At 38.9% G+C, this 8880-nt stretch overlaps 1 long non-coding RNA gene across 1 annotated transcript in view; it reads right to left on the reverse strand.

Annotated features, from left to right (window-relative positions):
* LOC106993181 (uncharacterized) overlaps positions 1-1602 on the reverse strand; it is a 169580-nt gene extending 167978 nt beyond the window's left edge. The window contains exon 1 of the long non-coding RNA XR_003719544.2: positions 1478-1602. This is a non-coding gene — a long non-coding RNA (uncharacterized LOC106993181). The remainder of the gene's footprint in view (positions 1-1477) is intronic.
* Positions 1603-8880: the final 7278 nt, after the last annotated feature.

Below are 8880 nucleotides of genomic sequence, written 5' to 3' on the forward strand. Positions count from 1 at the left end.
AATAAAAACTAACTATATTCTGTAGTGATGCCAACACAGTTGTTAAACTACAAAGAAAAGAAATGATTATCACAAAAGTCAGCATAGAATTATCTACAGAGGGGAAGGAGGAGGAGGGGCACATAGAGGGCAATGCTCTACTCTTTAAACTGTGTGCTGATTATATTAGGGTTTGCTTAACTTTAGTTCATTAAACTAAGATATAGTAGTTCATTAAATAGGTTCATTAAATATGAATGAATTGGCTGGGTGTGGTGGCTCAAGCCTGTAATCCCAGCACTTTGGGAGGCCAGGGTGAGTGGATCACTTAAGGTCAGGAGTTTGAGACCTGCCTGGCCAACATGGTGAAACCCTGTCTCTACTAAAGATACCAAAATTAGCCAGACATGGCGGCACATGCCAGTAATCCCAGTTACTCAGGAGACAGAAGCACAAGAATCTCTTTAACCCAGGAAGTGGAGGTTGTAGAGAACCGAGATCATGCACTGCACTCCAGCCTGGGTGACAGAGTGAGACTCCATCTCAAAAAATAAATAAATATATATATATACACACACACACACACACACACACATGAATGAATTAATATAGTTCATTAAAATACAATATAATATATTAAATCATGAAGTTACTATTGTTATGTGCCAAATCTGAGCAAATATTGACAATTTCACATGGTTCAACAAATATAGTCTGTGTGTTCATCCAATATAGTCTGTGTATGACATATTTCACATTAAAAAAAATGAAAAAAGCAAGAAAGAAGCATTGGATAAAAGTCAGGACACCCAGGTTCTAAGGTAACTAATTGGATTCTAACCTGAGTTATAATACCACACGGGTGCCCTTTACCCTAGATTCCACTCGCTAGTGGTTAAACACTGGACTCTGCAGATGGCAGACCAGGTTTGAATCCCAGCCCAACACTTATAAGCTATGTCTCCTTGGCCCAATTAATCAACTTTTTGTCATTGATTTCCTTTTGTGTAAAGCAGAGGTAGGTAACAGTACCTATCTTACACAGTTATTATGAAATGTATGTAAATATATACGTACATAAATAAAGTGTTGTCAATAGTGTATATCAATAGCTTAGCTTAATACCTGACACTTCAAAATAACTTATCAATGTTAGTTTTGTTACTGGGTCCCATTCTCTTCTGTCACATTCCTTCAGATGGTTTCAGAAAGGGGCAAATGAAGAATTGTGTGAATATGCTTTGAAAACAACAAAAGATCCCATGCAAGCACTATGACTGTTACTATTCTTATTCTCTTACACGTCCATGTCCGTCCATTATCATTCATCAAAAGAGCAACATTATCAGTGTGGAGACACTGGAGGCAAAGCAGCCAAAAAGAGTTAAGACAGAACCACCACTGCTTTCATGAAGTCTGGTGAACAGAACAGAGATTTAAACTGCACACTCTTCCTAACCCCAATCTCCTAGTGCAAAACTGAGAGTCTCAAACTCACAAATCCCAAGCCACTTTTCCAGGGGAGCCAGTTGTGCCAGGGAGTCAAGGTCAGCCAAGGCTTTGAGGATACCAGGAACAGAAGCTCTGAGTGTGTAAGGTCCCTTTTCAGACAAAGCCACAGGCTGCCCAGACTAGGGTGGATTTCTGCCTCACTAGGGCTTGCAGATGGCTTGTTTTTTTCCACACTGAAACTCTTTTTTTTTTAAATTCGAAGTTGTACAAACTATTTCTATATAGAACGTTAAAAAAATAAACAGGAAATGGGAGGTATCTGCCGTGGAAACAGGATGGATTGTGCCAACGGTCCCTGCCCCACCCTCGTAAACACCCCACCACCATCCAATTAGCATTAGGCACCAAAGACTGGAAACTCAGTTTAAACCTGGGACCAGAAGAAAGCTTAAAATCCCTGGCTGATTCAGTTTCAACCAGTTTAGTTTAAAAACAAAACAAAACAAAAAACAGGCATGTGGAAAGAAGGCAAGTTATGTAGAAATGTAAGCACAGCATAGCTCTCTCATTCATATTTCAGGTAAGAACCTCAAGTTTTGTATTATCGTTTGGCTGGTACTGTTGGGTGAATTAAGAGAATGCAACAGACTTCCCAAAATTCAATGCAAAGTACTCAGTTACATCCTTCCAAAAATTTCCTAAGACCCCCTCAGCCCATAATGTCACAGATATCTGGATCTAATCTCTGGGCCATTACCTTGTTGGGCTCATCATTTATTGGTGTAAAAACTAACTTTGACAACCCCCGGTGAGTCCCAATACTATTCTAGAAACTCAAAAGAAACCAAACACTAACAAAAAGTCAAAATGAAAATAAATACTAAGACTGACAGCTGGGCAACATAATGAGACCCCATCTCTACAAAAGAAAAAACAAAAAAAAAAATGTTTTTTGAGATGGAGTCTCGCTCTGTCACCCAGGCTGGAGCTCAGTGGCACAATCTCGGCTCACTGCAACCTCTGCCTCCTGGGTTCCAGCTATTCTCCTCCCTCAGCCTCCCGAGTAACTGAGATTACAGGTGCGCACCACCACGCCCAGCTAATTTTTGTATTTTTAGTAGAGATGGAGTTTCACCAGGTTGGCCAGGCTGGTCTTGAACTCCTAACCTCAAGTAATCCACCTGCCTTGGGCTCCCAAAGTGCTGGGATTACAGGCATTAGCCACCATGCCTAGCCCCCCAAAAACTTTTTAAATTAGCTGGATAAAGTGGTGCATGCCTATAGTCCCAGCTACTCAGGAGGCTGAGACGGGAGGATCGATTGAGCCTAGGAGTTCAAGGTTGCAGTATCACGCCACTGCACCCCAGTCTGAGTGACAGAGCAAGACCCTATCTCTAAAAGAACAAAAAATACTAAGACTGACCATACACCACATTATTCTTCCTTCACTTCATTTACATTGTCTTTTACCCAGAGGATGCCCTTTTAAATATGATGTTTATATAGGTATATTTTATATATGTATATATACAAATGAATTAATATGGTTCATTAAAATACAATATAGTATATTAAATCATGAAGTGACTCTATTTACAGTGACTAGTTTAGTCATAGATAATTATTCAGATAATTTAGAAATTATTAATTTATATCATGTAGTGATGCCTATGAACTCCAGAAAGTGTAGCCCAGAGGTAAGAAATTGTCAATGGTTTTGCTACTGTTGAATTACCTTATATGGACCATCTGCAAAAGTGGTCAGTATGGACATACTGTCTGGATTATTCTCTATCCTAGACCTTGTATGAAAAAGGCCCTAGCTGCTTAGTTCACTGGCCAAAACTCACCTTAGCCCAGTTCCATTGTTACCCACAAACACCAAGTCCAGTGTTTAAAAGCGAGTGAAGAGTATGGTTCAGGTACAGACATGGCAACATATGAAGAAGGTTCTTATTTGTCTACCAAATCCTTATTCCAGACTGGGATAGTGATAGTGAAGTTAAAATTGAGATATCATCCCATTAGCCATTTGACACACATCCAATTGCTGAGCTTGGAGTGACATGTTGCAAATGATGGCAAACCTGGCAAATCTTAATGACCACTTTTCTTCATCAGTTTATTTCAGGGACCCTACAGCCATCTACACTATTTTTTTGGCCTACTTATTACCTTGCAGTGGTTGAGGGGCCAAATGATAAAACAATAACCCCTCCTGCCCTCCTGCCTGTGATGTGTTGCTCCTATGTGGAGCTTGTAAAGCTGAATTCTTATGTGGTAGGCCTATTGAGGTTCCAAGGAAAAACTTCATCCCTTTAGGTAAGAGTGAAGTTTTTCCTGAAGGGAAGGTCTTAACCATGCTATGGAAAAGTAAGTGGAAAGTAATGATGAGTCTACTGTTGGGTCAGAATGAAGATGCCCATGGATAAGGCAAAAGGGGAAACCAAGATACAAGTTGGATAATTGGTACCTGGAGCCACGCTACATAGCTTATGTGAAGTCTCACTATACAGACAGTGCCAGACTTAACAATTTAATATTTTTTAACTTTATGAGGGTGCAAAGGCACTACACATTCAGTAGAAACCACACTTCAAATACCCATATAACCTTTCTGGTTTTTACTTTCAGTCCGGTAGTCAACAAATTACATGAGATATCAACACTTTTTTATAAAATAGGCTTTGTGTTAGATGGGTTTGCCCATTTGTAGGCTAATGTAAGTGTTCTGAGCACTTTTAGCTAGGCTAAACTATAATGTTCAGTGCAATTTTGACTTGAGATATTTTCAATTTGTGATGGATTTATTGGAACATAATCCCATTATAAGTTGAGGAATATCTGTATTAGTAAACTTGTTATTTTATCAAGCAAGTCAGCAGATTTCTTTACAACCAATAATCAAAAATTATGCGCATTGTTGATTGAATTAAATAACAAAAAAATGATTTGCAAATTTAAGTGCTATTCAAATGTTCAATTAGCTTGAACATTTGAATAGTATAACTTTCAAATCTCCTAGTAAAGTTTGCAGCACTACACAGAATCACATTTTTTTTAAAAATTTCAGATCAGTTAAAAAAAGGATAATAATAAACACCTATGTAGTCAGCACCCAGTTTAATAAATAAAAATTATCATATAATATAGAAATAGATACATAGACCAGTGGAAAAGAATAGAGAACCCAGAAATAAAGCCAAATGCTTACAACCAAGTAACCTTTGACAAAGCAGACAAAAACATAAATTAGGGAAAGGACACCATATTCAATAAATGGTGCTGGGAAAATCGGATTGCCACATGTAGAAGAATGAAACTGCATCCCTATCTCTCACTATATACAAAAATTAGCTCAAGATGGATCAAAGACTTAAATCTGGAAGATAACCTAGGAAACACTTTTCTTGACATTGACCTAGGTAAAGAATTTATGACAAAGACCCCAAAAGTAAATGCAACAAAAACAAAAATAAATAAATGAGACCTAATTAAATTAAAAAGCTCCTGCACAGCAAAAGAAATAATCATCACAGTAAACCTACATAATGGGAGAAAACATTTGCAAACTATACATCCAACAAAGGCCTAATATCTACAAGGAATTTACAAGGAACTCAATCAAAAGAAGGCATACAAATGGCTAACAAACATGAACAAAAAAGCTCAACACTGTTAATCATCAGGGAAATGCAAACTAAAACCACAGTGAGATACCACCTTACTCCTGCAAGAGTAGCTTTTTTTTTTTTTTTTTTTTTTTGAGGCAGATTCTTGTTCTGTTGCCCAGGCTGGAGTGCAGTGGCATAATCTCGGCTCACTGTAACCTCCGCCTCCCAGATTCAAGTGATTCTCCTGCCTCAGCATCCCGAGTAGCTGAGATAACAGGCACCCACCACCACACCCAGCTAATTTCTGTATTTTTAGTAGAGACGGGGTTTCACAATGTTGGCCAGGATGGTCTCAAACTCCTGACCTCAAGTGATTTATCCACCTCGGCCTCCCAAAGTGCTGGGATTACAGGCGTGAGCCACCAAGCCCAGCCAAGAATAGCCATTACTAAAAAGTCGAAAAAGAATAGATGAAAAGAGAATGCTTAGTCACCCCTGGTGGGAATGTAAATGAGTACAACCATTACGGAAAACTATGGAGATTTATCAAAGAACTGAAAGTAGATCTGCCATTCACTTTGGCAATCACACTACTGGTTTTCTACCCAAAGGAAAAGAAGACAATATGTCAAAAAGACATTGGACATGTATGTTTATTGCAGCACAATTCACAACTACAAAGATATGGAAACAACCCAGGTGCCCATCAAACAATGAGAGGATTTTTTAAATGTGATATATACGTACACCAGGGAATACTACTCAGTCATAAAAAAGAATGAAATAACACCTTTTGCAGCAGCTTGGAGCCAGAGGCCATTATTCTAAGTGAAGTAACTTAGGAATGGAAAACCAAATACCACACATTCTCACTTATAAGTGAGAGCGAAGCTATGAGTATGCAAAGGCATACAGAGTAAGTTTAATGGACATTGGAGACTCAGAAGCAGGAAGGGTGGAAAGGGGTGAGGAATAAAAAGCTACATATTAGGTATAATGTACACTACTCAGGTGACAGGTGCACTAAATTCTCAGACTTCAGCACCATACAATTCTTCCGTGTAACTAAAAACCACTTGTACCCCAAAAGCTTTTGAAGTTAACAATACGTATTAATTTAAAAAGAAAGAAACAAAGAAAAGGTGAATTTGTTGTTAGTCCCAATGTCTAAGGAAAAACAGAGATTAATAGCAAAGAGATGTTTAAATGGGTGGGGGCAATATTTCCTTATTGTATGAGACATATGTCTTAAACAGAGGCCTTACTAATAGCTTAGCAGGATTAGACCCCTCTCAGTAAAGTTCAAACTATGTCTTTTTGGAATTAAATTTGATTCTCATCCATTAAGTCAGGGCTTCTTGAACCTCTGAATGAATCATCCTTAATGCTTTATAATAATTTAACACAACATTATCCATCATGTGGATGTCTCACCAGTGCATGGCCATTAGTAACCAGACATCTCATGAACCTACTCATTCATATTTCATTTGAAAATAGTACTAGCCTTATATTTGTTATAACAGTCCTGTTCATTATACTTATGGACAGAACATCTGGTCACTGTACTTCGAATGAATAAACTGCCATAACTCTTGGCCAGCTTTTAAGTTCCATTAGTGTTTTATTACCCTCCTTTAATTTTGTAAGAAATTAAAGGCAGTGAAAACTTTGATAAATCTCGAGGTTTTCAAATTTTATAATCTGTTCCATAAGGTGTGTGCCCCTATTACTATTAACAGACAAGGATATTGCAAACTGAGAGATAGCGTCTTCCAGAAATCACTTACAGACCATCAAGCCCTTACTTATAAACATGCTAGATGAACATCCTATAAAGTTATACATAGTCACTAAAGAATATGTAGGTGAACAACACTTTGCTTGTATAAATCAATCCAACTATTTACTAATGCCCCCCACAAGGGGACCTGAGCTGACCCCTTTCCCCTAAGGCCTGATAGAGGAAAACCTGTACAATACCATTGAATAACTCTGTTCTCATCCAGCAAGCCAGCCATGCCTGATAATTCCTTTTGCCCTTTCTTTGTTCACGTGTGCCATATGATAGACTACACAAGCTTGGTGCTACCAAGCATCTACTTAAGGAGCCCCAAAAACTATGGATGCAAAAAAATTTTTAAAAAGCAAAAACAAAATCATTCTACTGGTCTCCAAAAATTCTGAATATGAGATCTGATTTTGGAGAAGAGAAGCATTTGATAGAATCACCAGGGGGAATATTCTAATAAATCTACCATTTTTACCTTTATACAAAACAAATTTAGGCATGGAGTCTCTTGCATTTCTTTGTAATCAAATTTAGATGGATTTTTTTCCTCCTTGGAAGTCTTTGAGATTCCCCCCAGAGATTTGCAGTAAGCTGATGTCCACTTGTGCTGACAACCTTTCGCCATTTGTAAAGCAATTGCTAGCTTGCTTCTGAGAGCTGGTAGAAATTGAATGTCTGCCTCGGGACACCAAATTATCATGCAACACGAACTGTCCATCATGAACTGGGTGTCACCTGAACCACCAAATATAAAACTGAATTGCCTAGCAGGAATTCATTATAAAACAGAAGTGGAATATACAAAACTGGATCTGAACACGTCCAGAATATACAAGTATGCTGCATAAGCAGGGGACTTTGTAATTCCAACTACTCTTCCACCTCTCCCTCACCCTACACTGACAGCCTCATGAGGAATTCCCTATGAACAGTTAATGGAGGAAGAAAGAGCATGGGCCTGGATTTGCATGCTATGTCAGCCCCAGATGAATGAGAATGGCCTCTCCACTACAGTGAACCTCACTCAGTGGAGGCTTCAAAGTCACTAATGAAAGAAAATCTCTCCAGCAGGCAGAACTTGAAGCAGCATATCTAGTTGTACACTTTGTTTGGAAGGAGATATTGCCTGAGGTACACATCTATATTGACTCATGGGCAGCATCTTAACAGGTTGACCACCTTTCAGGCACTTAAACGAACAACAATATTGGAAAAGCAGTAAAAAGGAAGCCTGGGAAAGAACTACATAAAATGGTCAGAGTATTAAGATACTTGTGTCTCAAGTAAACGCTCTTTAAAATACTAGGGTTTCCTAATCCCAGGGTTCTCAACCATGACACAAACTTACTGTATGCAGAGCATCAGGATTGGCTGCTCCGTATCACCCAGTGGAACTTAGAAGCAAGGAGAACTAATGCAAATATGAAGCTCATGCTACCTACTGGGCCAAGGGTAATAAAGACCTTTGTCTCTGACCCAGGAGTCTCATGTTTTTTTGTCAGTACCCATGAAACAGTAGCAGGCAAACTTATTAGTTTAGAAGTGACATAACATCTCAGGCTTTTCACAGTTGTTGGAAGTTCTGGCAATGGGGACAAGATGCTGACAGAGATATGGCTTTGGGGAAGAGGAAAGTACAATGGCCTCTTTGCAGGCCTGGTTGGAAGATCTGAGAGACTCCTGGGGATCCAGTAGTGACTGTTCTCATCCAAGTAGTGAGTGAGAGGTGTAGAATAAGGATACCCACTGTTCTACCTGTTAATGGGACTGAGAGGTAAGAGTTAGGATTGAAGCAAGCTGTCCAAATGGTGCTTGGTGATTGTTCTTTCTCTTCTGGGCAGAAGGAGAGAGGGGCATTATTATGATGAAACAGTAAGCCCCATGGCACTAACCAACAAGCAATAAGGCAGTGGCCACTAGTTAAGGGGTCCCCACAGCTAAAATAAATAGTGTTGGTAGTGAGGATATAGATGTTTGGGTAGACCGCAAACAGAATTTGTTTACTTGAACCTGGATCACCACCAGTCACTTGAAACTGAAAGT

This window comes from Macaca mulatta, chromosome 1 (assembly GCF_049350105.2).
Source record: "Macaca mulatta isolate MMU2019108-1 chromosome 1, T2T-MMU8v2.0, whole genome shotgun sequence".
Classification (NCBI taxonomy): Eukaryota; Metazoa; Chordata; class Mammalia; order Primates; family Cercopithecidae; genus Macaca; species Macaca mulatta.